Here is a 27,148-nt window from a genome sequence, read left to right on the forward strand (position 1 = left end):
CGCATATCGCAGATGGTGACTGTGTGGACGACACGAAGCTTTGGCCACAGCTTTAGAGGACATGTAAGTGAGTGCTTTCACAGCTCATTGCGCCTTGTCCAAAAAGCGCGAGCAGCGTATACGGTGCTTGTACTAAAAGCGGGGCTATAAATGTATTCCTAGTTGTTCAAACTTTCCTCTTATGCATTAAATCAGGATCGGTGTGCTCTTCGTTCTTTATTTGCCAAACAGTTTGAAGCAGTGGCTTTTCATGTTTCTGCAGATCAGTAAAGTTCCTCGGTGCGGCCACTATGTCATTGTTTATTTTCAGCCTAATCGCTCGCGACTGTGCTCTGCTGCGATATATTTGTTCTTGGTGCGCACAAAGCTTGGAATGTAAGTGTTCTGTACTTTGCGGTAGCTCGTAGCAAAGACGTATTATCGCTAGTCCCTCGCTTACTCTGTGGACCGTCACGAAACGTTAAGCTTCCAACATTCGTGTCTTGTCGGTGTAGTCGCCGTCGCTCCTGCTTCGGCACATTGATTCAAGTGTGCGCTCATTCACTTATTATTGATACGTTGGCGATAGGGTGGGCGTAAGTTTGCGTGCGAGTAGGGGTGGATGTGTGTAGATAACGTGCGAGAAACTTACTATGCCAGTAAGTGGTGCTACTTCCTTTTGTAACGAGCGGTACTCACTCTTAAGTACCGACGTTCCGGAGAAGTCCTTTCTTTGGAGGTAAGCTATACAGCGTTGGCGGATGAATTCTTTTTTTATTCTCGAGGAAAGCCATGCATCGCGAAGGGCCGACAACACAGGCAGGTCCATATGTATAGCAGTAGCGACACAGGTTGATTCCATTCCTTAATATGCGAATCACTATTTTAGCAGCTAACTACCGCACACGTCTTCCCTTTATCGTTGCACATTTTGCAGCATGATTTGGGCACAGTGCATTAGCGAACACCCAGTTGCATTGCCAACAGCTGATCGCACAGTAGCAAGGCGGGAGAAACAGTAATGGTTTCGTATTCGTGCGCAATCGCTGAGGCAACGTATGGCGCACCGCCGAAAGCGCCACCTCGTTCCTCTAGAGCAAACTGCTCCGTGAAAAGGGTCAATATAACGAGCACGCTGATATGTTTCACGAAAACTTGCATCCCAAAAGTGGAATTCAGCAGTTATCGCGGGGAAAGAACTTTGCCCCCCACCCCAATATATATATATATATATATATATATATATATATATATATAAACATCCCATCTAATGACATTAGAGCTTCGCGCGCTGCGGTCAAACGCAAATTGAAATTTTACGGTACCACTATATATACTACTGCTGTTTCCATCCGGTATCGCGCAATATAGGCTAACGGGAACGAACGCGCGCATCCGGCTGGAGCTCTTCATTAACGAACGAGAACGCCATCCGACTCTACAGAACCGCGTGGCTCAACCGCCATGGAGAATACTGTTAGCCACGTGGACCTTAATTGACTTCACTGAAAACGTAATTTCCTGTAATATTGTCCTCTTTTCTCTCTTTCTCTCTCTCTCTTTCTTGTTGAGCTAGGAGGTTCCCGCACGTCAAGTCCAGCTGATACTGCAGCCTAGGAGTGCGTGCCCATAATGAGTTTCGGAAAAGTTTCGATTCGCGAAATTTGAAGGCTCGCGAGAGAAACGCGCTTTTTCCGGGAAAGGCTAATTTACGTTTGTATCAGCGTTTTTTTTTTTATTATTCCCGTGGGGAGAGGGAGAGAGATTTTATTTACGGGAAAGGCGAATAAGCCGGTCTGAGCTGGTGCGGCTATATCAGACTGCTGCTCTACACTGGGAAAGAGGGAAGGAGCAATAATGTGGTAATTCATTGTGACGAACCAGAAAAAGGGATGAGAAAAGAAATTGACGTTTGAGACCCGCTAGAAAACTGGTAGATGCAATGGTGCTCTCGCAACATTTTTATGATGGCGGTAATTCTAGCTATGGCTCGCACAAGCCACTGTGACTAAAGGGTTGGCGTTTAACTGCTGAGCGCGATGGTAGAGGGTATTATTATTATTATTATTATTATTATTATTATTATTATTATTATTATTATTATTATTATTATTATTATTATTATTATTATTATTATTATCACTTGCTGATAATGTTGGACCATTACACGTTATACACGGCAGTGTCAGAAGCAGCTCTTGTTTTTTTTTTCTGTTTTTTAATTGTAAAAGCATATGAAGGTAGGCTGCGTCAGAGCCAGCTATCCCAAAATCCCAAGTTTGTTGCGCAACTAAGACAAATAAAGAAAGGAAAAAATTAAAAAAACAACTTGAAATCACGATACACACACGAACACAAGATTGTCCCTTATACGGGAACCCGCAGGAAAGCGCAGTCCAGTAACTACAGTATGGTCACGGGAGTGAAGGAGTCTGCACAAGTTTCTTCAAATATACATATAAGGACAAGAGCACAGGGAGAGCAGCTTGCTCAAAAAAAAAAAAAGAAAAAAAAAGAAACAAGAAAAAGAAAACGCAATGTACAAGACAAAATGGTAAAGCCACTTATATAGACAGTCCATAAGATTGGTCTCCACTAAAAAATCGGCAAGGGCACTCCCAGCATGCCTCTGCTTATCAGGGTATGATGTGGTCCAAGCACCTTGCTCATTGTGAGAGTACATTTATCAATACAACATTACATGAACTTACAACATTGCACAAGAAAACTCACTGAATACATGACATCGCAAAATAAAATAAGAAGTGCACATACGATAGTGCATTACATATAGGGAATAAACAAGTGCAATATTGTAAAATGTAGTTTTGAATAAAAAGCAAAACATAATACCAAAGTATATGTTTCACGGTAATTTTATCTTATTTTTAAGTTCTTATACTATACTGGTGCTTTCTCGTATTATCAGTATTGATGTGGGCAGTTCATTCCACTCTTTAATTGCTCTCGCAAAGTATTAAAAAAATGTAACAAACGACGTATAAGTGTTAAGGGGCATATGCGTAAACGCCGAAAAGTACCACCTTCGCTTCTTTGTGATATTCTACCTTATCCTAGTATGGATTTCCAGCAACGGCGACCGCAGTCACATACGTCCGGATTAATATATATATATATATATATATATATATATGCGTGTGCGTGTGCGTGTGTGTGTGTATGTGTGTAATCGTTTGTACCCTGTTTTTTGCGCTGCTAAGCACGCGGTCGCGGGATTCAATGGGTGCGAAATGAAAGAGCGCCTGTGTAGCGTGCATTAGGTGTACGTTAAAGAACTTCCAGGTGATAAATTTATCCGGGGTCCTCAACTTGGGCGTGCCTCATAATCAGATAGTATAGTTCTGACACGTAAAACCCTAGAATTTAATCCATGCAGACGTATACCCGAGGTCCCTAAGTAAATAGGGTTATACCTCACAGTTCCTGTATCCGCCTGCCTACATGTGGCGACGGCCTCAGTCATCACCTAAATGGGGACCATCCCCAAGCGAAAAAAATTTAGACCTTTACATAAACGCCACACCCACCTACTGCCGACAGAAATGGCGCCCCTTCGGGAGGGAGACGCGGCATCCGTGCCCTCGTAATGGAAATCGAAGGTTTAATGTGATGTCTAGGCAATGCAGTCGGGCTTGCCTCAACTGCGGTCCGTTCCACTCGTAAATCGGGCTCTCTGGTGCACGCACCATACGGACGGTTTCTTCGCAGGCGCGCGTCCTTGAAAGTGAAGTTGGCTGATGCCGCGGCCTTCAATATGCAGGCTGATCGAGCAGCTTCGTCGGCAGGTTCGTTGTGTGTAATGTAGCAGTGACAGCCAGATCCGCTGAAAAAGTAACTTTGTATCGCTGATTATATATATATATATATATATGAGATAAATTAATGTATAGGAGATATCGGGACCTCGGTGTGGTGTCGGCTACATACCTGTTTCTCGGACATCTGCATGGTCCGCCTATAAGATCGGAAAACCAACTGTCCATGTGGTGCGCATGACTGCCAGTGCAGACGATATCCAAGCGCCGATTTTGATTAGCGGGAAAATTGAGCACTTAACGTTGCGATTCATCATTGACGAACCGCATCTATGATCCGCATTTATGACCCGGAGCTAAGCCTGAAAAGTGTCAGCGACGCGTTGCGAACTTCCCGCGGGCGCACTGGCAAATAGTTTGCGACTGCAAATTTCAATTTCGCCATAAATTTCCCCTGTAATAAAATGTCTGCGTGAAATTCTACGCTGTGACCGCGAGTCGTTCTGAGGGGCGTATACGCGGATATACACGGGTGGCGTCCTTGCCCTTTCTTTTTCGGTATTTCTTTCGTTTTTTTTTTCTTCCCTCATGGTCACTCAGTGTTGTTGACGGTTTTCTTCTCTTCCTATGGTTGATTACGCTGCAGTCTCTAAGAATAGACGCGATCGATACGCTCTGTCCGTTAAAGGGTATCCTGTGCTCGGCCTTATACCGTTCCGAACGAGCAACGTTAGCCCTGTATGCCGTCAGCATTCTTACGGGACGCTTATATAGACGTAAATAGGCTCTGTCGCAACGAGTTGCATCGCTTTTGTAACTGACAAATAAGAGCACTTGAGCGGCGTGCGTAGGAAAGAAGGTATGTGAAGGGCGCTGCATGCACAGCAGGTGGTCCCGGTTTGTGGCGTCACATCCGGTTACGTCGTCATTATCGTCAGCGATAATGACGATCGATGGAAAGAGAACGCCTCTCCTCATTTGGCGTCCCAATTTGCGCCACCGTTCCACGCGCCTTTCCATTTTTCTTGCAACTTGTCTAATTTTATCACTCGGTGATGACTATAGTTGCTGCCATTGAGGTTGCTTACTTACGGTATTTTTGGTACTCTTTGTTGTATTTTTGATCGTCCACTGGTTATACAATCTACGCGTTACGTTCGCTACATCTGCTGCGCAGGCCCACTTCCTGTTCTTAATTGTTGCAAAGGAAATGTTGTCAGTATATTCCTGTTCTTAATTCTTTTCGCGTACGCTGTAGTTATAGGTTGTCACTTCCCTCACTATCGCACGTTGCTTAGCGCATACTTCCTGTTGGATTACTCACTTCGAAAAAAAAAGAAGAAAAAAAAAGATTTTTTTTTGTCAGAACCTTGTCTCTAAGCCTTGTTAAAGGAGTGGTGGTTATTAAGGAATACGGTTCTCAAGCGAAACGGATGCTTTGAAATCTTAAGTACGTTTTCAGAAAACCTCTCCGGTATCTGCAGGGCCATAGCTCCGGAATTCATCGGTGCTTTCGTTTGTCGTGCGTCCATCTGTGCGTACTGTATGGTCAACTTTAAAACCAAACACCAGGTTAGAACACCGCCACCGAGTTCAGCCGAAACATGTCACGAAGGCCTGCAGATTATGTATGTATAGATGCCTGCCCGCAGCTTTGTATCAGACCCTTTCTTCAGATAAACGTGAACGGTTGCGTTTATGTCCGCTTTATATATATCGGGATTTAGGCGTTCCCTTTAAGAACGGGCAATGCTGTACATCCGTGCGTTAACTCGCGCTACCGTTTGTGCGTCCGGGGGCGGGGGGGCGTGCGTACGTCCGTTCGTGTGTGCGCCAGTGCGTGCGACGCCATTGTTCGTTCGTTCTCGTTTCTATATACGTACCGCCACTGGCACTTTCACTACGCACACGATCGACAATTTCGATATTTAAATTCAACGTCCGCCCACTTGGCGAATTCGTTTTTTCCACAGTTTGTTTTTTTATTTTTTTTTTCAAGCAATGCAGCGTATTTATCGCAGGCCATTGAAGCCCCAGCACCTTTCGCACAATTTTGTTCTCGGCGGCTCTTTCTTTCTTCGTTTTTTTTTTTCTTTATTCTCGTTTGTGTTCACTCGAAGCAGCCTTAATTGCCACCTGGGCGCGGTGTCCGCCGCTTTTGTCACTCGCGAGTCACTGTTTCTTCGTAGTTACGAACCTCTTTGTACTTTCCGTCTCTTTATACCTCCCGCATTTACTCCGTGTTTTATTGGTTTTCTTTCCTTACTCGCTTTTGAATCGCAGTATACACTTTCCGTGCGACACCGGCAAACATAAACAAACCACCCGGGTCGATAAAGAGCGCACCGCTGTGCGCACCGCTGCGCTATCACAGTCACGAACCAGCAGGATGACGTACGAAGAAGGTAAAAGCCGAGCAAAGGCGACGTTGTTGATGGCGGTTGTTTTCTTCCCGAAGGCCGCAAAGGGAAGTAAGTCAGCCAGCGGCAGCACCCGCAGTCGCGGTTCGTTAACAACTGCGCTTTGCGAAGCACACTTGGCTCTCACCGCAGATCGATGCTATACAGTGGCGGGTCTGCCCACCCCGCTCCCCCTATTTCCCCTCTAACCGAGTCCCTTTCAAGCAAGGGACTTCGGTCACCCTCCGCTCTGGAATCCCTTGGCTAGTCAGATCGCGGATACACAGCACGGACAGGGGCGCGAACGAACCAGCATCTACAAGAAGAATAAAACCCGCAGTCCTTCAGCTTATAAAGAAAAAGAAAATCTATGTACATGTTTTAGAACTGGGCGATTGATCGATTGACCTTCCGCTTAATCGAATAATGCTTCAATCGTGATTAATTGGTCGAGGTCGGTGGAACAATCAGGCAAGAGTCGGCACCGACGGCCCTGCATGCTTCGTTGGCTCAAAAGGCACGCGCTGTCGCAGTGCTCCGCGACTTTATCAGAGATAACGACATAATGCAGTTGTTTTTCTCATTTTTTTAAAGACGATACATTGTTAATGTACTAGTATCTGACTTCGTGCACGTTTATGTGAACTTGCGTTGTTTTATGTGATTTATTCATCCCTCTGTTTCGTGTTACGTGCATATGGACTGTTCAAGTATAGTGCAAGCTACTAAAAATTAGGTGGATTTACGTTCCAAAACCACTATCTGATTATGAGGCACGCCATATATATATATATATATATATATATATATATATATATAATATAGCGAGAGGCAGCACGAAGGATAATTATTCCAGTGTCCCCCCACTATATATAGTGGGGGACACTGGAATAATTCGGACCACCTGGGGTTCTTTAACGTGCACCTAAATCTACATACGCAGGTGTTTTCGCATAGCGGGCGATGCCTGAGATAAATGATGCTCTAATTCCTCCGATATATTTACAGCGAAGCTGTATATATGGCTAGTTTCCAGCGGGTCGATGTTCGTATACCAAAAATCCCGAAGATAGTGCAATACCGGGCCGAACCGCGGCGGAGGTGAAGCAGGCCAACTCAGCAAAATAAGTTTTATATCTTGGGTCCAAATACAACCCGTATCAGATATTAAGCTGAGAACAACATACACTACACTTTGCCCCGCGTCGGCCTACGTTCGCACCATACACGTGTACGCTATCCCGCGTATTCAAACTAGTGCCTACCAATCTGAGTGTCTTCTGTCTCCAGACGTCATGCTCTACGTAGGCTCCTTTCCTCAGTTCATCTCTGACTGTGAAATGGGTAGGCCGGGTGTTGTACGGTCTAAGAAGAACAGTGTGCCTAATAAGAACGACGGCGTGAACAGAAAAGGGAATGGGCGTGGCGGCGGCGGAAGGAGACCACCGACGATGAGCAGGGCCGCGGACGCCAAGCATATACGCGTATATAAGCGTGCTGCCCGCCAGGCGAAAAGAAATGCGAATCGTCCATGTGGCCCCGCGATCCCGCAAACTTGGGACGTTTCACCGGAGCAACGGTCAATCACCACATACACAGCTCCGCTGGTCATCCACCTTCACACAGTGGAATGGCACTGATTTTTTTCTTTCTCCTTTTTCCACCTTTCTTTTTTCTCTTTCGGTTTTTTTTTTCTTCATTCATCAGTCGGCTGAAATTTATTTGTGATAGTTGAGATGGCCGGCCCTTATAGGCGGCCTATTGTCCCGCGGTCTCATCGTTTATTAAACAGCAACAATAGCGGAGAAGAGAGCGACAGGTTGAGCGTCAATGTACCGGTTAATTAGGGCGGCGGCTGTGGGCTTCTCGGGACAGAAACAACTGACGCGTGCTCCACTTCGAACCAACGGAGCGAAAATGCAACGCCTCGCGAGCTTCTCTTCAGCGCAACTGTCATGACTGTTAATAAGCAAAGGAACGCTCTATACTAACTTTAACATGCATCGCTGTGCGTGTCGCCTTTGTTCGTCCGTCGCGCGATGCGCTTTGAAGGAGGACGCATTGAACCGCCGTATACGATTTTAGGCTTCTTAAACTCCGCTGAAAGGCGCCGCTGGGGCGGAGAAATTGCCTGCAATTCCAGCGAGGCTATATACGTATACAGATCCGCCCGCAGCCAACAACATCCTCCTCCTGTTTCTTTGATCTCGCAGCTGCACCTTCATTGGCGTCCGAGTGAGCATGCCATGTCGATCCATTGACGCACATTGTCGCTCATCGTCAACTGTGAAATAAAACTAACGGCAGATCCGGCGCGCTTGTGGAATCTACTTTAGGCGAAGCTTCCTCGAATCGTTTTAGTTTGAATGATGTGCAAATAGACACACGACGCGTGCAGTGGCATTTCATTGATAGCTTACTTAACTGTTTACTTATTATAACATGTTCTGCTTACATGCAAACACGAGTTCGCGTGGCCTAATAGTATGCGGCGCGGATGCAGCGATAGCTTGCCGGCTAATGCGACATGATGAGACTTATGATGGAAGCAGTCTGAAAGGAGGTGCATGTACGGAGAAGCATCAAGCATAGTGATGCGTGTTTAACGCTTGAGCACCTCTCGGACGAACATGTGATCAATCAGTCACGCCTACCACGAGGCGGCGGACACCTTCGACTGTGTAATTTCGGTGAGATGCCCTTTATAAGTGTCCTTTGTCCTGTAAGTGATCTTCGTGCTTTCCCACTGCGTGCTATACGGCTGTGTGTGGGAGGAGGTCGCCCTTCCTTCCTGCTAGGCCTACATGGCATGACAACGACACCAAACGCGGAGGGAGACGCAATGAAGCCGGGTCCACACACTACACTCGAACGGCTGTAATGCATTATCGGGATCACCAGTGCCGGTATTTAGCAGCGATGCCTTTCCGATGCTAATGCTTTTTCGCGCTTTTCGCGCTTGGTCAGTGGTCAGAGCGACGGTACGCTAACGTTATCAACGGGATCAGCCGGCCGTGAGCGGTGGATGATAAGACTAGTATAGAATAAAGCATAACGCATCGCTACAAAATACCGGCCCAGGATTGCAATGCCTAGATGAATGGTTCGCGTTACAAACCGTAATTGAACCGTTGCGAGGCCAGGTTTTGTGCACCGGTGTGAGTATCGGCCCACGAAGCAACCACATTTGATTACACCATCTCCGAGATCGGTCCCATATATACTATCTCTGGGGTCGGCCCACTTTATTCTCGGCAAGAAACCTATATCGATGGGCACATGGGAAACCGGGGAGTGTATGCGAAAAACTGTTGCTTTAAAGATTCTGATTTATCAATACGGTAAAATTTATATTTAGCTTTATATTATCGCGACGTAGTAAGAAATACAGCCGAAAACGGGTTGAGAACAAGTTTAGACGCTTTTAGTGGAAGCAAATAGGATGTAGTCGTCTTGTTATCCCTCGGTGCCGTCGAAACACTGTCAACATGGCCTGGTATTTGCACTCCCCTATAACTTTCCTTTTTTTAATAGAACATCGTCCCAATTTTCAAAGCACAAGAACCAGGGCAGAAGAAGCTAACAGGCCCAGTTAATAAAATGCAGCGGATTCACGAGAAGCTGGTATCGTAGGTGCGCCAAATACTCTATGCAAGTTCTGGATGAGTCCGATCTTGCAAAAGCCTATACTCCTTATGCCAACCTCCACGGAGGAAGGAAACCCAGGAGAGGCCCCGGCCAGCACGGACGTATTGAAGAGAGTGTGGCGGAAGTCACGTGCTGTTTTTCGCAAAGGAGCACTGGGACGGGTACCCCAAATGTCAACGTTGCCATAGCAACCGCGCCCCTGAAGCTTTCGCTGCTGCTATCGGCCTCTGAAAAGTGAGATAAGATTTTTCCGCTGGTGTCTTTCTCACAGCACCTTTTGTTCGCGAGAAAAGCTGACTTTGGATTGTGGCGTGTAAGCTTGAAAGTTGTGTTTTGGGTCTGTGAGTGTGAGTGTCAGCCAGCAACAATCACACTCAACAATCACGGCGCGGGTCTTCGTCGTCTTTTTCAACGTGCCGCGGAAAAACACAGGAGCGCGTCTGCTTCACTAAAACTGCTACAGAAGTTCGTAGGCTTTGTTTTGATGCGCGTCGGCAGCACACATTTCCGGTGGCTCGTAACAGTGCAAGTTCAAAGTTCGCGCCCATCTGCTCCGGCGAGCTTCAGAACCCCTGATTGGAGGCGCAGAGGGAGATGGCACACCAACATGGCTGCACTTCCGGCTTCAAAAACGTGACGTCAGGGCCTCTCCTGTTTTGTTTCTTTCCTCCATGCCAACCTCAGTGTCCCTTCTTCCTCCGGTTATAGGGAGCATGACCTAAATCCCCAAACTCGCAACATGTCGCGTTCCGTTCACTTTCATGAAAGGCAATACGCGGGGCTTATGCATAGTGGTCGCTTAATCACCGTCCCTTGTTCGATATAGCGTCGTCATTTACGTCGATGCCGTGAAACACGATTCTGGCGAGTCATGTCGGTGCGCGCCGAGTGGGCCGGAAGGGTTGCGAGCCTATTTCCGCCGGGGATGTAGAACAGTACACCCACGCCATACCGGTCGCACTCGAACCATTGGTCGGTGTCTTGTCACGCCACGGCCGCAATCACTTTGCCGCACCGTCGGGCGCAGCTTTGACGGCTAATAGGCGAAACACGATGCCCTCCCTTGAGCGGAAACCTTCGAACATGAGCCGTATGTAGCCTTTCGAGTTCGGGCGTCTGTCGGTCTGTCTGTCTATACGTCGAGATGACAGGCTTTCCCGGAACTCTGTATGTGGGGATATACGTAGTACGTTGGCGCTGCGCGCAGGGTGGCAGAATTGATCGATCATACCTCTTCGCTTAGCGCAAAATTACGAGGCTCTCTTATTACCCTGGTGGCTCTCTTTCTCATCCCCGGTATTTCGCCGCGGTCTCTTTTGTTATTGGCTCACTAAAGAAATTAAGAAAGAAGAAAAAAAGAAAGAAGAAAGCGAAAGAAAGAAAGAAAGAGAAAGAAAGAAAGAAAGAAAAAGACAGGAAGAAAGCGCGGATCAGCCGCTCGGAGCGAAGCGCGATGAGAAATGAAGAATTTAAATTGCAATGAAACGTTTCAAAATACGGCCCCGGCTCATCAGAAGGAAGAAATGATGAACGTGAGAAACAAAGAAACCACCACATAAAAACACGAGACAGCTTCCAGATCTTACGATTGCTTATGAGCATCGTCGTTGTGGAGAAGATTCCTGTCACGTTCCCGTCAAGTTCCTGTGAAGCGTTCGTGCTTACAAACCCAACTAAATAAGAATAGCGATGCGGGCGAGTTATTCTTTCTATTGCTCTTGCTATTCCTTCGTCCTTTTTATCTTTCTTTCCGCACTTGAGTGTTTCGCGCTGATGAAATTACACAATGAACCCAACTAACTAGAGGCTGCCTGAGCCAATCGTCTTTCCTTATGTGTGCGTTGGACGATAAATGTTACGCTGTCACTATCGCCTCCTCTCATATAGACACGGCGAGCTACTAAGATGTCGGGCGCGTGTTTATAAGCCATCGAACGTTTAAACCCAACAAAATATAGGGCGGGAAAATTAACGCGGAGGCCCGCCTTGCCCGCTCTCTAAACATTCGAATTTCACCAGTGTATACGCAGACATGGCGCGTACATTTGCAGGATTGTGCGTTTTGGGTTGAATAATTGGCTCGTCAGCTTGAGAACGCTTTTGCTGCTTCGGTTCCCTACATCCAAACTCCGTTCCTAAATTCCGCACTATGCAGCGGATAGCAAATTGTTGTTTGCGGCGGGATTGCTTACCTTTTGATTCGAGTGCACGACCGCAGTTGCGCGCAAATGTTCAGATGGCAACATCTGTCAACGCTTACTGGGCTGCGTAACTCGAAGAGAGCAAACAACTGCCAAGTCCGGAGCGGTACGCTTGCGCGCGCGTGACATTTGCTATTGAGACACTTGTAAGTGATGACGGTGGCCGCATTTCGATGGGGGCGAAATGCGAAAACACCCGTGTACTTAGATTTAGGCAGTGTGTCGGAAATGAATAAAACGAAAAACGATAAAAAACGATATTTTTGACCGGAACGAAAACGTAACCGAAACATTATTTATTATTTTGTTTCGGAGTGAAAACGAAATCTTTTTTTTTTAATCGGTTTTCGCTTCAAGGGGAAAGTCGGCAATCCGCAACAACCGACGTCAGGCAACGTCGGAATTAGCGTGAATCTCAGGCAGCGATAGTGCGAGCGATATAGCCGGTCGAGCGCTCGACTAATCTAAGCCTGCTGCTCGGTGCACTAGCAGAGCGGTCTCGCATTTCGGCGAGTACACTCGATGACGTGCTCGCTTCTGAGATCATGCTCGGTGCCTTGGCTCAGTGCACTGAGCATGATCTCAGAGTTCATAACTCATAATAGCCCGAATAGTGCGAAGCAAGGACGGCCTCACCGAGGACGAGGCGACTAGTGCAAGACCTCGTCGTCAGCCGCATCACATTCGCGCTATACCTTATCAAACCACACGTGAAACGATTACCGCGCGCAAAGACAAATAAATTATGAGAAATATATTTGAGAATCGCAGCTTCGCAGCGCTCTTTTCACTCTGTCTCTATTGTCGTCCCTTCCTTGTTATTTTTCGCGCTGTTACACGAGATATTTGAGAAATATATTAAGAAGCATAAATATTGAGAAAGCTATTCTCAAGTTATTGAGAAAAATAAATACTATGTTTTTGTCGTTATTTTGCTTCGAAAATGTTTGCATGCGAACCGAAACCGTTATGAACCGTTACGGATAATTTTTTTTTTTTTTTTGCGTTCTGGAGCAGAATCGGAACGAAACTTTTTTCAGTGGAATGAAACTAAAACCGGAACGAAAAACATTTCGTTCCGACACCCTGGATTTAGGTGCACGTTAAAGAACCCCAGGTGGTCGAAATTATTCCGGAACCCCCAATACGGCGTGGATCATAATCACATCGTGGTTTTAGCACATACACCCCCATATTTTTTTTTGTAGTTGACCCACACACACAGACACACACACGTACATACATACATACATACATACATACATACATACATACATACATACATACATACATACATACATACATACATACATACATACATGCAACATACATGCATACATACATACATACATGCATAGCATGCATGCATGCATGCACGCATACATACATACATACATACATACATACATGCATACATACATACATACTACATACATACATACATACATAGCATGCATAGCATACATACATACATACATACATACATACATACATACATACATACATACATACATACTACATACATACATACATACATACATACATACATACATACATACATACATACATACATACATACATACATACATACATACATACATACATACATACATACATACATACATACATACATACATACATACATACATACATACATACATACACGCTCCCTCTCTTTCGACTTTCGGACGCAGGCCTAAATGGTCAACTTCGGGCATATGCTTCCGCGTTCAGTCCGGAAATGTTTGCTCTCTGTCGTACGTGCATAATACACGCTGACGTATATTCAGAGCCAATACGGGCGGTTTCTTCCCAGCAGACGTTTCGACTTGGTTTGACGAGAAGGTGGATTTCCGTACGGCCACGTATGCTCACACAGCGGCCACCTCGGACTCGTCATCCGCTTCAAAGTTTTGACTGTCACTCACCAGCGGCCAGCCGCCCGACGCTTTCGAATACCGCAGCGGCGGCCGCAATCTCACGATGGGTTGCCGCAGATGACGACAGTTAGGAAACGCAGGCCCAGTCGGCGCACTGCGCGTTTTCAAATTGAAGCGCGTGGGATTGAAGGAGGATGGGATGCGCGCGCGTGCGTCTGCAGCATTTCCCGCGTGTTCACACGTGCTGTACGAGCCCTTTCTCGTCGGTGCTGCAGACCCCACCCTCTCCCATTGTTTGTGTCTGCCTCGCGAGCGCCTACGCACTTTCACGTACACACACACGCACACACACACACACACACACACACACACACACACACACACACACACACACACACACACACACACACACACACACACACACGTGTGCTGACCTGCGCAGACACGCAGGCTCACACGCACAGACCAGCGCGCACGAACACGAACTGTGTACGCACGCACAGAGAAAGGGAGAGAGTCTCGCGGAGTCGAGACACTCGCCAAGTGACGCCTCGCGTAATGAGATTTCAGTGCGCCGCCGAGCGAAACGCATTGAAAGGCCCCGCCCTTCTCCTTGTACGCCCGCTATCGTCGTCCAGCTTCTCCTGTGAGCGAACAGAGCGACGCGAGACAGACCTTTTCTTCAGCGAGAAACTAGACCAATCTTTTTTTTTCTACGACGACAGGCACCGCATCGCCAGCAGTCCGCCGCCTCCGCCAAGTAACGCATTTATATGCGAAGAGAGGCGCCGAATTTCCCCCGATCTATACCAAGAGCCTCGGTCCGGTTGAGCACGTCGCTGCCCTTTTGAAACCAGGACTATACACGCGCACCTGTCTATGTGTGTTGTGCGTAGGTGGGAAGCGTAGGCATGGCGCTGCTTCTAAGGGCAAGGGAAACAGGAAATTAATTCCGTTGTAAGCCCCATCGTGCGGACAGTGCGCCGAAGCGGGACTTATCGAACCGCTGGGACTAGGGGAAACTGCGCGTTTTCTTGACGCGTAGCGCGAAAGCCGCTACGCATACAGGTCGGGGACATCCGTGCAATCCACGGTTCGTGAACGGTATACGCTCCTCTCTCTCTCTCTCTCTCTTTTCTGTGTATACAATTATGTGCGCTGTTGACGGGAGTACGCGAGCGTGGGAAAGGAGTGAATAGCTTTCCTGTGGCAAGTCTCGGGTGCTATTCTGACATCTTCGAATTCCGCCACATTGTAAGATTCGCCATTTTTGTCAGTTCTGATTGGCTCTCACGGGGACTGCTACGGCCTCCCTGGTTGGCTCGAAACGCCAAGGTGGCTGAATTCGAGGCCTTCCAGAATAGAAGTAGAGTGTACGAGAGTAGAAGCAAGCGCTCGGTTTCGGCAGCGGACGATTTGCGGTATAGGCGCAGCTTCTATAGCTCTTGTCGCTCATGGGAAGTGCATATCGACAGGCTTTCACTACGACCACATTTATAGCGCATCCAGTAGGTATAGCCTTAGAGGTAGCCTACCCAAAAGTAGCGGCAGTGGCACTGCGTATCTGAGGTGGTGGCAGTAATGTCGAAGTCACCTTCTCAACTGCTTCCATTCGCAATGCGCATAATCTGTTTGAATTGCTGGTAAGATTGAAGAAGAAAGGGCACATTTTCCTGTTCTAAAAATGATAAAGGTAGAGATGCTCTGCGAGAAACATGATTAACGAACTTCTGGCGGACTGTCAGATGTTAGCGCAATATCGGTTATGTTAAGCGCGTTCGCAGGATTGCTTAACTTGGCAGTCGGTAACAGCCTCATACTAATATTTCTTTTTTTTTTTTACCCCGAACAATTTCGTTGATGCTGCCCTTCTTCTCCGACTTCCAAATCGAGCGAGAAGCTTTCGAACACAACTACACAGTAACGCATACATGTTACTTTCTTGGAATTCCGTCTGAGGCGAACGCTTTTATTAAGCCATGCCGGTTAAGATCTCGACTCGCTGTATAAATTCTGGCGCAACACCGACAAATAGAAAGTAAAAAAACAGAGGAGCAAATAAGCGCAGCCTCTCCCGGAAGTATATATGTAGTCCTCACCGGCGCACAAGTTATTGCGGAGTCCAATCAGTCTTTATTGCCTTCCCTGATTTCCAAACTGCGCTGCTTTGCCTTCGCCAGCAGCTACGTGCGCACCGGAAGCAGGTTATATGGCCTCCCGCGCTTCTCCAATTTGCCCTCGACGACTGGAGACAAACATCGGCTTTTCCTCATTTCCTTAATTCTTCTTTTTTTGTGTGTGTTTGTGTGCCTTGGTCCTTACGTATCTTCCGGCACCAACATATTGAGTCACTCCTTTGGGAAGCTCTTCATCTCCCGTATGTGGCAGCATTGACATATACGCTCGCCAACATTGTGCGGACAAAAAAAAACGTCCAACGTTTTACGTACGACGCGCAAACTAGGTCTTTCTTTCTATCTTGTATCTCTTTATTGCATGTATTTCTTGTAAGTGTATATGAAAGTGCTTGCGTTCCGCGGCTTCTCCACAATGCGCCAACCTATCGCCCGAGATGCCTTTTCTTATTGCACATCGGCTTGCACCGGTGCCGTTGCTTTTCGCAAGCTTTCTCATCTTCTATCCTTTTTCCTTCTTTTATTTTCCCCCCCCTCTCTCTCTCAGCTTTCGGCTGACAACCTCCGTCCGGTAGCGTTGGGGCAACCGTGTCCGTTGTCGTCGATGTCGCTCTCATCCGAATTCCGGAAGCCGGACATCCGGAATTCTTGCTCGTCCGTACTCGGTTCTGCAACCGTATCTTCATGCCTTTTTTTTTTTTTTTTTAGCGCAGGTTGTTTTTTTTCGTGGTTCCGTTACCTTATGTATTGCTAGCTTATGTCTTCTTCTTCTTCTCATTTCCATTTTGTGCGCTCTTGCTCTTTTCGGGGGCCACGGTTGCAGGATGCCGCAGAATGCCTGCGCGTTGCGTAAGCGATGGTGGCGCTCAATCATGTTTACTTTGCAAAGTAACGCGTTACACCACTCCGGGTCCGCGTGTTTGTTTATACATTTACCTGTTTATTTATGCCGCTCGCTCGTTCGTTCGGCTTTCCTATAAGCCGGGGGCTGTGGCACGGATTGTAATCATTGCCTTTCAGTCGGAACTCTGTAGTGATCAAAAGAAATACAGAGAGAGGTACAGAATGACAATACCACCGTATTAAGAACTCACCACAGGGCCTACCGGCTACGCTCACGAGAGATACACTTTGGCCAAATTCGTCGAGCCATGTGTATCAGGACACGTGCTCAACCGCACTGTCGAGGCAACTGCAAATCGCCTAAAACAAAGTTTGATACATGTGCTACCAAGGTAAGGTGTCAATAGAACTGCGAATCACAGGGACCTCTGACAACGACTTCAGTGCTTGAGAGCTGACGAAGAGAAACAGAAACAAGACTGTGCCGCCTTAATTTCAACATGTTGCTTTCGTCATACGTCGTCGTCATCATTAACATCATCAACATGTTCAAGGCCACTGCAGAACCAAGTCTCTGTTATCCCTGTCGTGCCTCGGCCGAAACCATCCTGCGCCATAAAGAGTTTCTGAATGTCATCAATCGATTCGATTCTCCGCTGCCCTCATCTCCACGTCGCATACGTCACGTGCCCAACTACACTTTCTCTTAATCGCAATCATAACACCGGCTACACACGTTCACTTTGAAATTCATGCTGCAGTCATCGCACCTCTCAACACTGCGCGTACAGTTTCTCGCTTGTAACTCAATCATCGGTTTCCTTTCAAGCTTATTTGCCGCCCTCAAAGTTTCGGTATCGTCTGTAATGGAAGAATGTTTTGGTTACTAGCAGCAACCTGGGTGAATTGGTGATTGGTTCATGTTTGAAAAATGCGCTCAGAGCTAGAGACAAGGCGAGTAAACGAGACGGAGCACATGCGCCGTCTATACAGTTTAGTGTTAACTGAAAAAAAAAAAAGATGGCAGAAAGTAACCAAAGACTGGAGCGCAGGCACCACCCGGAAATCCTCTTCACATCCTCTACTTTACCAATCAAAACTAGTTCGTTTACATTTTTTTTTCTTTCTTTAACGGTACATTGGCGCATATCATAAAAGCAGCGATTCAAAATGAAGCAGCAAATTGAAGCCTGGCGTGGACTTCGTTGGGAAGAGCTATGCCTCTGTCATCATTCAACCTGGAGGCTTTCGCGCAGGACAGGCGCTCCCGAAGGGAATCCGAAAACGCGGAAGTCGGTTGAAGCGGCGAGGGGGCTTTTCGGAGAACCGACCGGGTCTGGTCGTTAAAACTCAATTTCGTAGATGTACTACGCTTCATTTTCGAAAAAAAAAGGAAACAGAGAGGGTATTGGAATGGTCTTCGCGCTATGCGACACATTTGAGCTAGACTTTTAGCCAGCGGTTGTTTCGGGAGGCGGAAACGTTAGAAGTTGCAAAAAAAATATGTAAATGTCGCCCCTATGTAGAAACTCTTTCTCAGCTTCAGAGAAACACGTGTCTCTACCGGAATCTCTCACTTCCTTTTTTTTATTCGTCAGCATGTTCTCCTGCTTCGGCTTCATGTTCTGCGCTAATATGTGTCATGGGACGCACAGACGTCTTGAAATATGTACTTTTCATGAGCTCCAGCTTTGATATATCTGACGACAGCTTCAGTTTCGGGTGAGGAGGAAGTCTGAGATTTCTTTTTGTTAGATAGACTTACTTGCTTGCTATTTTTTCATAATTTTTTATATTTTTTTAATGTAGGCACCCAGCGCTGCAACTTCGCATGTCAACAGCGGCGCCGTAATACAGCCCGTCGAACGGAGGAAACACTTTTCAGAAACACATGCCGTGATTCGGCGTCAGCAAAATCACCGCTCGTCTTGGTGCATACACATGTGTCCAGCGTCTGACGTGAATCGGCACCGCGGCGTGTCAGAACAATAGGAGCGCGTGGTCATGGGCCGTGGAGGCAGGAAATAGCTAGGAGGAAGCACTGCGTAACAAAATTGAAGCCACGCGAAGTCCGCCCAACACGTGATCATGTCGTGGTTAAGTCACAGTGACTTCCACTGCGCCATTCGCGCTCAGCGCTCGCTCCTCCGAAAAGACAGTGGTTGCGACAGCAACCAGTGACTGCCGCGCTCGTGCGTTGCAACGAAGACGATAAATGAATACGTTGAAGTCATCAACAGAGACTGTCCAAGCTTACAGAAAGAAAATGTACACAGCAGCGGTTGGCAATGAAACCGAACAAGTGCTCCGTCGATTAAACATTATGCAGATATAACGCACACATTGGGATGTATGGGAAGCGAAGCTATCGTGAAGCGCTTAATGAAATGTTCTAAATTTGGCCGTTTCATTTCTGCGTAATTGGAAACTTCCTGTGCATCCTCCCACGTGCACTTAATGCTCCCTCTCTCCCTCTTTCTATTCCCCCTTTCTCTTACCTCCAGTGTAGGGTAGCAAATCGGACGCGCGTCTGGTTGACCTTCCCTACCTTTCTTCTCCTCGTTCTCTCTCTCTCTCCGTACGCGCATGCGCTTTCTCGCCCCCGTGCTACTCAATGTCACACAGGCGGCGATCATCTCGAAGAGATAGTTGGCGTTGGCGAAAAGTACGATTGTGATTACAAAAAACGAAAAAGAAAGTACGAAAGTAATAAAAGAATTCTTTTCTTACTTTTGTACTTTCTTTTTCGGGCTGCTGCGCTGAGGAACCGAGGTTCGACCTCACCATCGGGCACGCAGTTCCTTTTTTTTTTTTTAAGTATGAGCTATGTATGGCAAGCAGCCACGCAGCCACGGCAAGAAAAGCCCGAGAGGGTTCGCAAACAAAACTTCCATTTAAAACATACCGGCGACAAAAACGCCGTGGGCTCAGTCCGCCGAACGCAGGGTCACGTGTTGATTATTATCCTGCATTTTGAGACAGAAAAGGCGAACGCGATGGCTTTGCGGAGCTTTCACCTGCGAAGGGTGGCTGGGTGACCTAACGCTCCCTCATAGTTCCTTCTTCGCTTCCATGGACAGTACTTGTTTGGACGCAAACGTCGATGTACGATCGTTGAAGATGTCGCGTCATTTTCGTGGCTTCTCTCTACTAAGATGATGACGACATACTTTAGTTGCTCACTGAAGCTGCCGCAGCACCTCCTGGTCTGCACTGGTGCACCTTACCCACAGCTCACTAGCTGTACCACTCTTTCGCCGAGTGCGAAGTCACGGGTTCGAATGGCGGCTACACAAGCCACATTCCCATTTGAACGGAATGCAAAATTGCTTATGCTTCCAGATTTCGATGCACTTTAAGGAATCCCAGATAGTCGAGAATGAGAACTACTTAGTTCCAGCTATCCTCTCTCGGCTACACTTGTGGGCTTCCTCATAGAAACCTGTTAACTCTATAAAAATTTCCGCTGTCTCGACCCCTAGCGCTGGTTACACGACTGCACTCATCTGCACCATTACGTTGGTATTCGCAGATTATATAGAAAACTTGTTTAGGCGGCACAGCTAGAAAAATTGCTAGCCCCAGAGGGCGGCAAAGAAAGGCTCTAATTAAAATCCCCTTAAACAGTGTTTGATGCGCTCTTCCTGCCTCGGCTGACGACCGATAATCAGTGTTTCAGAAGCGGGATCGACTAAGCAGTTAAGAAGTTAACGAAGATATTCCTCAGTGTTGGCCTTCAGCCTCAAGCGTTTAACCAACCTTCCGAGAAATAAATCCCGTCGTTCGCTTTCTCATGCCAGCGGCAGCAGCAGAGGCTTTTTTTTTTTCTGTAATCGCTCTAGGGTGTAAAAAAGTGGTTCGCACGATCGAAATTGTGGCTCCGAACACGAAGCGTTATAGCCTGCTGTTTCCTTCTGCTTCCTTTCTTTCGATTTTTTTTTCTTTTTTTATATACGTATACATAATAGTGCTCGAACAGTCTACAAGGCGCTACCCAAGAAAAGCTTTGACCGCCGTAACTTTTTTTTTGTGCGTGTTTTTTAACTTCTGCACGGACGTTAACGACGTACCTGAATAGTCCCTGTTGAAAGCAGAATAAAAACTAAATGTCAGCAATCGGCAATTTTTATCACGTGGGACACATGTGACAGCTCAATCGCCTCAAATTACCCCTAATTTTTTTTTTCGGTGGTATGCTGGTTGTCTTGCTTATTGTGAAATGCTGATGGCTTGACCATCAGCATTTACTTTTTTTTCGGATTGCCCGTTTGCTTCTCTTTTATTTTCCCCCGAAACATTCTTGCTCCGAGAAGGAAGCTTAGCAACTGAAAATAAAGGGAAGGAGATAAAAGCGCGCTGGGTAAATGTAGCGTGTTTTCGAGATTAAGGCGTCCAGGTACTCGCCTGCGTGACGCAGCAGCCGTCAATTACACATACGCTTTCCGTATGTACATGTATATACCGATAAGCTGTAGACCAAAGCATCTCGGCCACCACGACTGGCGTTTGGCTTGAGCGACTTCGGTATCAGCCGTTAATTCCTCATCCTCATTAAGGCCGCGCATTCCAGCCTTCATTGTGTAATTCAGATCCAATCAAGGGGGCGCCGTGTAAAAATAGGCTTTAAAAAATAAAGAAATGGTGGCGTAGATATGACTATACGCGTTGCTTTCTCCGTTTTTATTAACTTTTTTTTTTCTTCGTGCACTTCTTCCCGAACTAATAAAATATATATGGGCGCGTATATATTCGCCCATTACACGCGTCAAAGAGCTCTTTGTGAGCAAAGATTATTGGTATGTTTTTGTGGCTTCCCAAAAGGCGTTAATTACAGCTGAGGCACTTCGCGATGCCTGCAGTACCACTGCCTTGCTTGTAAAGGCACGCTCTATCAGGGCACCCTAATTGCAGAAGACATCGGCTGACATCAGGAACCTAGGCTAAGACCGGGAACAAAAATTTGCAAACGAAAGGGAATGGCTGCATAGGATGAGGTAGATAGAAAAGTCATCAACTCAAAAGAACTTCCAAAGTCGCGCGGACGTGGGTGCTCAAGAAAAAGCGCGTAATCTAAATGGCGGAGACGAACCTCGAGAGGTTAAGTGGGCTCTGCCGAAGAGTATTTAGAACAAAAAACAAAAGTGAAGCATGTCCGACGTAAATAATTTGGGTTTGAGAGAGAATACCACGCTTCTCTTCGCTTCGCTTTATGTATAAGAGAGTGGGCGGAAGCGGAAATAATTCGTGCTGCTGCGTGGTTATTAATGAAGCAATTATTCAGGACGTAATTCGTAGCGTAGAATAGATTGAATCTGGGCGAAACGTCTACTAACGAGATGCACTGAGCGCCGCGGATTTCACCGGCTTCCTATTTTTTTGTTCTTTCACACTCTCTCGCATCTTGTCTTTTACTTCACGTTTCTTTTTTTTTTCCTCTATCAAATTAGCATGGTATCCCAGAGCGCCTGCTGCTGTAATAATGTAAACGTTTGCAGTTACATTTATGTCATTTTAATTACCTGCAGGTGTACGACATTGTGCCAGCGTAATACACTTATGGTGATCAGTCGAGCTGCGAAAGAAAATCGTGCACGAGGTGAACGCTTTCATATACGGGCAACTTGGATCTAATAAGATCCCTCACTTTTTGGCGATAGCGCATACTGCTTTTGCACTACTGGAGGACATTGATGTAATAACCTTCAACAAGCTTTTTTGTTTTCATATTTGATCTTCTTTCCTTTCGTGTGGGGGTAGGATATAGTCTGGTACGTTAGGGGACAAACCGAAGAACTTTCTTTTCATTAGGACTTCGGACCATTATTTCTAGAGAGACGCGGAGTCATCACCGTTAAAAAGTACACTCAGTGACAAGCAGAAATAGGCCAGTTCTTTTATACAAAGGTGAACTCATTAAAACTGCAGTCTAATGCGAAAGATCTTATAAGTTTCGACCCAATCCCATTATAGGCGTAAATGTGTATATGCTGTGTTTCATGTTGACTTCTGGGAGGGCATGTCGTAAATGTGTGATTAATATTGCCGAAGTAATTTGCGTTGCAGTTCAATTTAATTTATATCTGAACCCCATTGATCCTCTAGTAGATCAATAAATAATCGACTCCAGTTTTACGAAATCTATAAGACGGCAGATGCGGCTCTCACGTATTTCGTGAAGATTGTTTCCGGTTCGTCCCTAGTCCAGCATGATGGCATCGACATTAACATTGCAAGCCTTCTTTTTTTTTTTTTTTCATGATGTCCCTCGTTTTCAGGAATCTCCAAAAAAATAAACAGTGCCAGAGTTATAAGAACACGCTGTCCTCGGAGTGGGCAGGGGCGTTTTTCGTGACGAGAAAAATTAAGAAAAGGAAATCGTTATCAGTGTTTGTATCTACACTTTCATGAACAATCAATGTGGGGCGGTCTGTATTTGTCGTGTTCGGTTCCTTAAAGCCAGCCCGGCCGGTTTTGAACTTGGCATACTCTTCGATTTGATGTCTGGCGCTATAGAGGCGGCTGCATCCGGGTCGAGTGCCATCCCAGGATCAGAATGACTCCGAAATCAGTTCATTTTTTTTTTCTTCCCTTGTCTTTTATTTTTTATTTTTTTTTTTTGACGGAATGATTTCGCTGCAGTGAATGCTCCTTCACTGAACGCTGATGTGTTCAGGCATTTCTGTGATGTCTTCTGGATTGATTGATTGATTGATTGATTGATTGATTGATTCATTCATTCATTCATTCATTCATTCATTGACTGAAAATGTTTAAGCTGTCGGGAACTTAAAATCATTCACATGATCAAATCTGTTGTTCCCTTGTGGCAACTCTGCAGGAACTAAAATAACAGAGTGGCAATGTGTAGCCATCTCTGAAAAATAATGTAGTCCGTATTATGTTGCATGCTGAACATAATGTGTTACACCTAAACTGCCATATTCTTTTGTTTTTTACTACGTACACCATGTACGTTTATTACAGCTGTGCAACTGCGCGTCCGTGAACATTTTGCTGAGTTGTAACTTTTGCACCCGCTGTTACAACGACATTTTTACAACGACTTCGAGTTGCCAACATAATGGTCGATATAAAAGAAAATTACTTTTACAGCATGCTTTAGGCATTTAACTAGTAGCAGCTATTGCTTGTGCGTGCGAGTGTGTGTGAGTGTGCGTTTATTCGAACGTTTGTTTTCGCTTCGTATCGTCTGAAAGCAACATATACCGTACAAATAATTGCGCCTGTTAAATGCGCACATCACATTCCACAGTTATGGCAGCGGAATGCAGAGAATTGACAGCTCAATTACCGCGTCTGCGGACAGGCCCGTTCTTTCGGCCCGTCGCTGATGTGCGCTCACAATTAATTTTTGAATTGAATTTACCGGCTACTTTCGTTTGTCACGCTTCCACTTGTAGGTGACTTTGCAGAGCCGCTCTTTGCAATGTGTTCGGCGAGTCGTTTCAGTAAGTTCAATAAGTATTTGGTCCCTATAGTTCATTGGCAGTAACAGCAGCACGTATAGCAGCACCATATATGTATACAAGACGAAGAGGGCAGATGACAGAGTGTAATCGTTTTTCTCTTTCCCTTCCAGCCAGGACGGGACTCCCATGTGACTGGCACACGTGATATGATTGCATTCCCGAAGCAGTCGTGACCAGCCCTCATTTCTCAATTCGTGAGTGTACATTCAGAAATACTTAATGCTTTTGACATGTGACGAAGTGAGTCTGCGCGCGCTTTGTGTGATGATGCTAATTTCGCCGCTGTAATGGAGCCACTCGACGCGATCGACTGAGCCCTGAGCGCTCGCCCTGATGAAATGTGCTGTCGCGTGTTATTGATTGTGCAGCTTCGTCGCCAACGCTTACGAATGCGCGTGATTCGCCAGTGGTGTCAGAAGTTGATTACCACGCATGCACGAAGGAGGCGATGACCACAACACGACACGTCAGCCTTACGCGAACGTTCGTACACTCGTGACTTTTTCATATGTTTTTCCATTTACTTAGTGGCACTTATGTGAAACAACATTAAGACAACCTGAGAATTCAGTACATCTTGCCTCCGCAAAACTGCATTACACCTGGCCAGTGTGGGTCCGCGTTCCGAAATATAGTTAGCGAGAGACGTCGATATCGAAAGAAGTTCACCTCCACCGTCACCGACCCGAAATTAGCAAACGTAATGAGGTGGTACATCTATCCAATTTCTTTAATTGGGACTGCGGTGTATTTGCCACTGCATTTTTAGGTTGTTACCGATTTATAAGTCGTTCACAAGATGGCCGACCTCACGCTTAGAGCCCTGTCGAAGCTGAGGGTCACGTGAAAACGTCGAAGATGGACAAGAGGGTGTAGAGAATGCCAGCTCCTATAGCTCAACATCCGCCATTCTTTGTGCGCCAAGTAAGAGGCGTGAGGCAAAGCGCAGTACCGGCACTGTCTGTATCCTCGTTTATCCTTGCACATTCGGCGCTCCCTTTATTTGAATAACCTGTCGTGCCTTCCCTCTACAATCGAACCCGGTTATAACGAACAGGCTTATGCGCTAAAAATCTTGGGTGTATAACGTAATTTGATACACCCAAGCTCACCTATAACAAAATTAAGCATTTGCGATGCGTTCGTTAAATGTGGTTTTGTTATCTCCATCATTGGAGAAAAGATTCAAGGATGTAATCGATTTCTGAAAGTAAAACTACTGGTAAAACAAAACTAGTAATTTTTGCCTGTGCCTTGAACAGTTTATCAGCATCGTTAAGAATGGCGACTAGATTTATGACCTCGTTACGATGTGATTCCGATACGCCGTCCTGGCAAGCTTCCAAGAATTCTCGCGCGCATGTCAAACAGCATGACAAAAATTAAATGAAGTAAGATAACTCCCCTGCATGCAAGCGGATTTATGGCTGTGGCAGAGGATGCCTCGAATGCGATATATGCAGTATCCAGTTCGTCATGGGCGGATTATTTTACGTGAGCATCGGTCAGTAAGTTTCGCGAGTTAGATATAGCGAATCATTCGCTTTATCCGGGTTTCTTCTATTCGGAGTCAACTGTATAACCAACGAGATATCGGCAAGTCTAACAATGTATAATCTTGTCGTCCACGATGTTTTCTGCCTATCAGGCTAGTTTAAAAGCAGGGCATTTCTGTGTTATCGTTTTTTTTTTTTTTTTGCTTTCTTTCATTTCATTGAGAAAGAGATATATTTCCGTGACATTACGTTGACTAACTTCCGTCGCGCGACAACAGCCGACGATGTCTTGCTAAAAGGTGCGCTTAGCATGTGTCCAAAGAGCTGACTCTGCCGGAAACCAGAAACTAAGGTTTCGCGTGCCGCAAGTTAACGGGGCGTTTTAACGCGAAAGCGTTAAGAGCCCCGCGTCGCAGAAAATCCGGTGTCGGCTTCAGCGTCGGCGTTAAGCATCGGCGTTTGGCGGAAATAATCACGCCGAACCACATAATCCCGAACCACCCCGACCACACGTACCCTCCGCGTGCATGGCTGAAGGCGTTAGTGAACAAAAATTGAATTTCTCAAAGTAAAATTCGCCAGAAAAATCGTGAAGTACGACTTAACCGCAATCTACAGGCGTGATAGCGTCGGATTGTAATTTGAATATACGAGAAAAAAGCCTGATAAGCAGCCAGGGATCTTTGAATGCTATCGCGTTCCACTATTAAAGGAGAAGCTTAAGCGTCCTCCAATTCTGACGGTGTGTCGCTGTACTTTGGTTATAGGCAACATTGGGGGGAATGCTGAAAACCGAGCCTTTCTGAATTTTGGACATGCATGCGCCTCGAGGCAACAGCAACCAATTAATAAAATAATAAAAAAAGCTCCTAGGGCCTCTACATATTGATATAAAACGGCTTAAATTGCTCCTGTAAGAATGTCTTCCCAGCTATGCATTTGTGTTTCAAAGTGAAGCCGACATTAAGGGGATCAGTGTAAGCTTGGTCTTTGTAAGCTGGCTTTCCCATGTTCTGTATTGCAGTGAAGCCTACTCATAAAGAAAAATGGGATGCGAACGGAGCCCGATAACGCTATCGCGTTCCACTCTTACAGGCGAAGCTTAAGCGTCCTCAAAATGTTTCATTTTAATAATCCGGCGGTTTATTAGAACTGTTGCGTAATCGAACACCGCGTGACTGTCGCGCAGTATACGTGCAGAGGGGTGTCAAAGCAACGACACGAGGCCGCCAGAGGCTTTTAATGACCATTTCCACGCGTCGCCGCTAATGAGTCACTTAACAATCATGAAAAGAGTGTGA

General features: G+C 46.2%; 1 protein-coding gene across 9 annotated transcripts in view; it reads left to right on the forward strand.

Annotated features, from left to right (window-relative positions):
* LOC119446083 (rap1 GTPase-activating protein 1-like) overlaps positions 1-27,148 on the forward strand; it is a 254,894-nt gene that overhangs the window by 87,754 nt on the left and 139,992 nt on the right. For all 9 annotated transcript variants that reach the window (XM_037710424.2, XM_049663886.1, XM_049663888.1 and 6 more), the window contains one exon: positions 24,462-24,545. The gene's annotated coding sequence lies outside the window, so the exon portion shown is untranslated. The remainder of the gene's footprint in view (positions 1-24,461; positions 24,546-27,148) is intronic.

The sequence above is a fragment of the Dermacentor silvarum genome, chromosome 3 (assembly GCF_013339745.2).
Source record: "Dermacentor silvarum isolate Dsil-2018 chromosome 3, BIME_Dsil_1.4, whole genome shotgun sequence".
NCBI classification, from domain to species: domain Eukaryota; kingdom Metazoa; phylum Arthropoda; class Arachnida; order Ixodida; family Ixodidae; genus Dermacentor; species Dermacentor silvarum.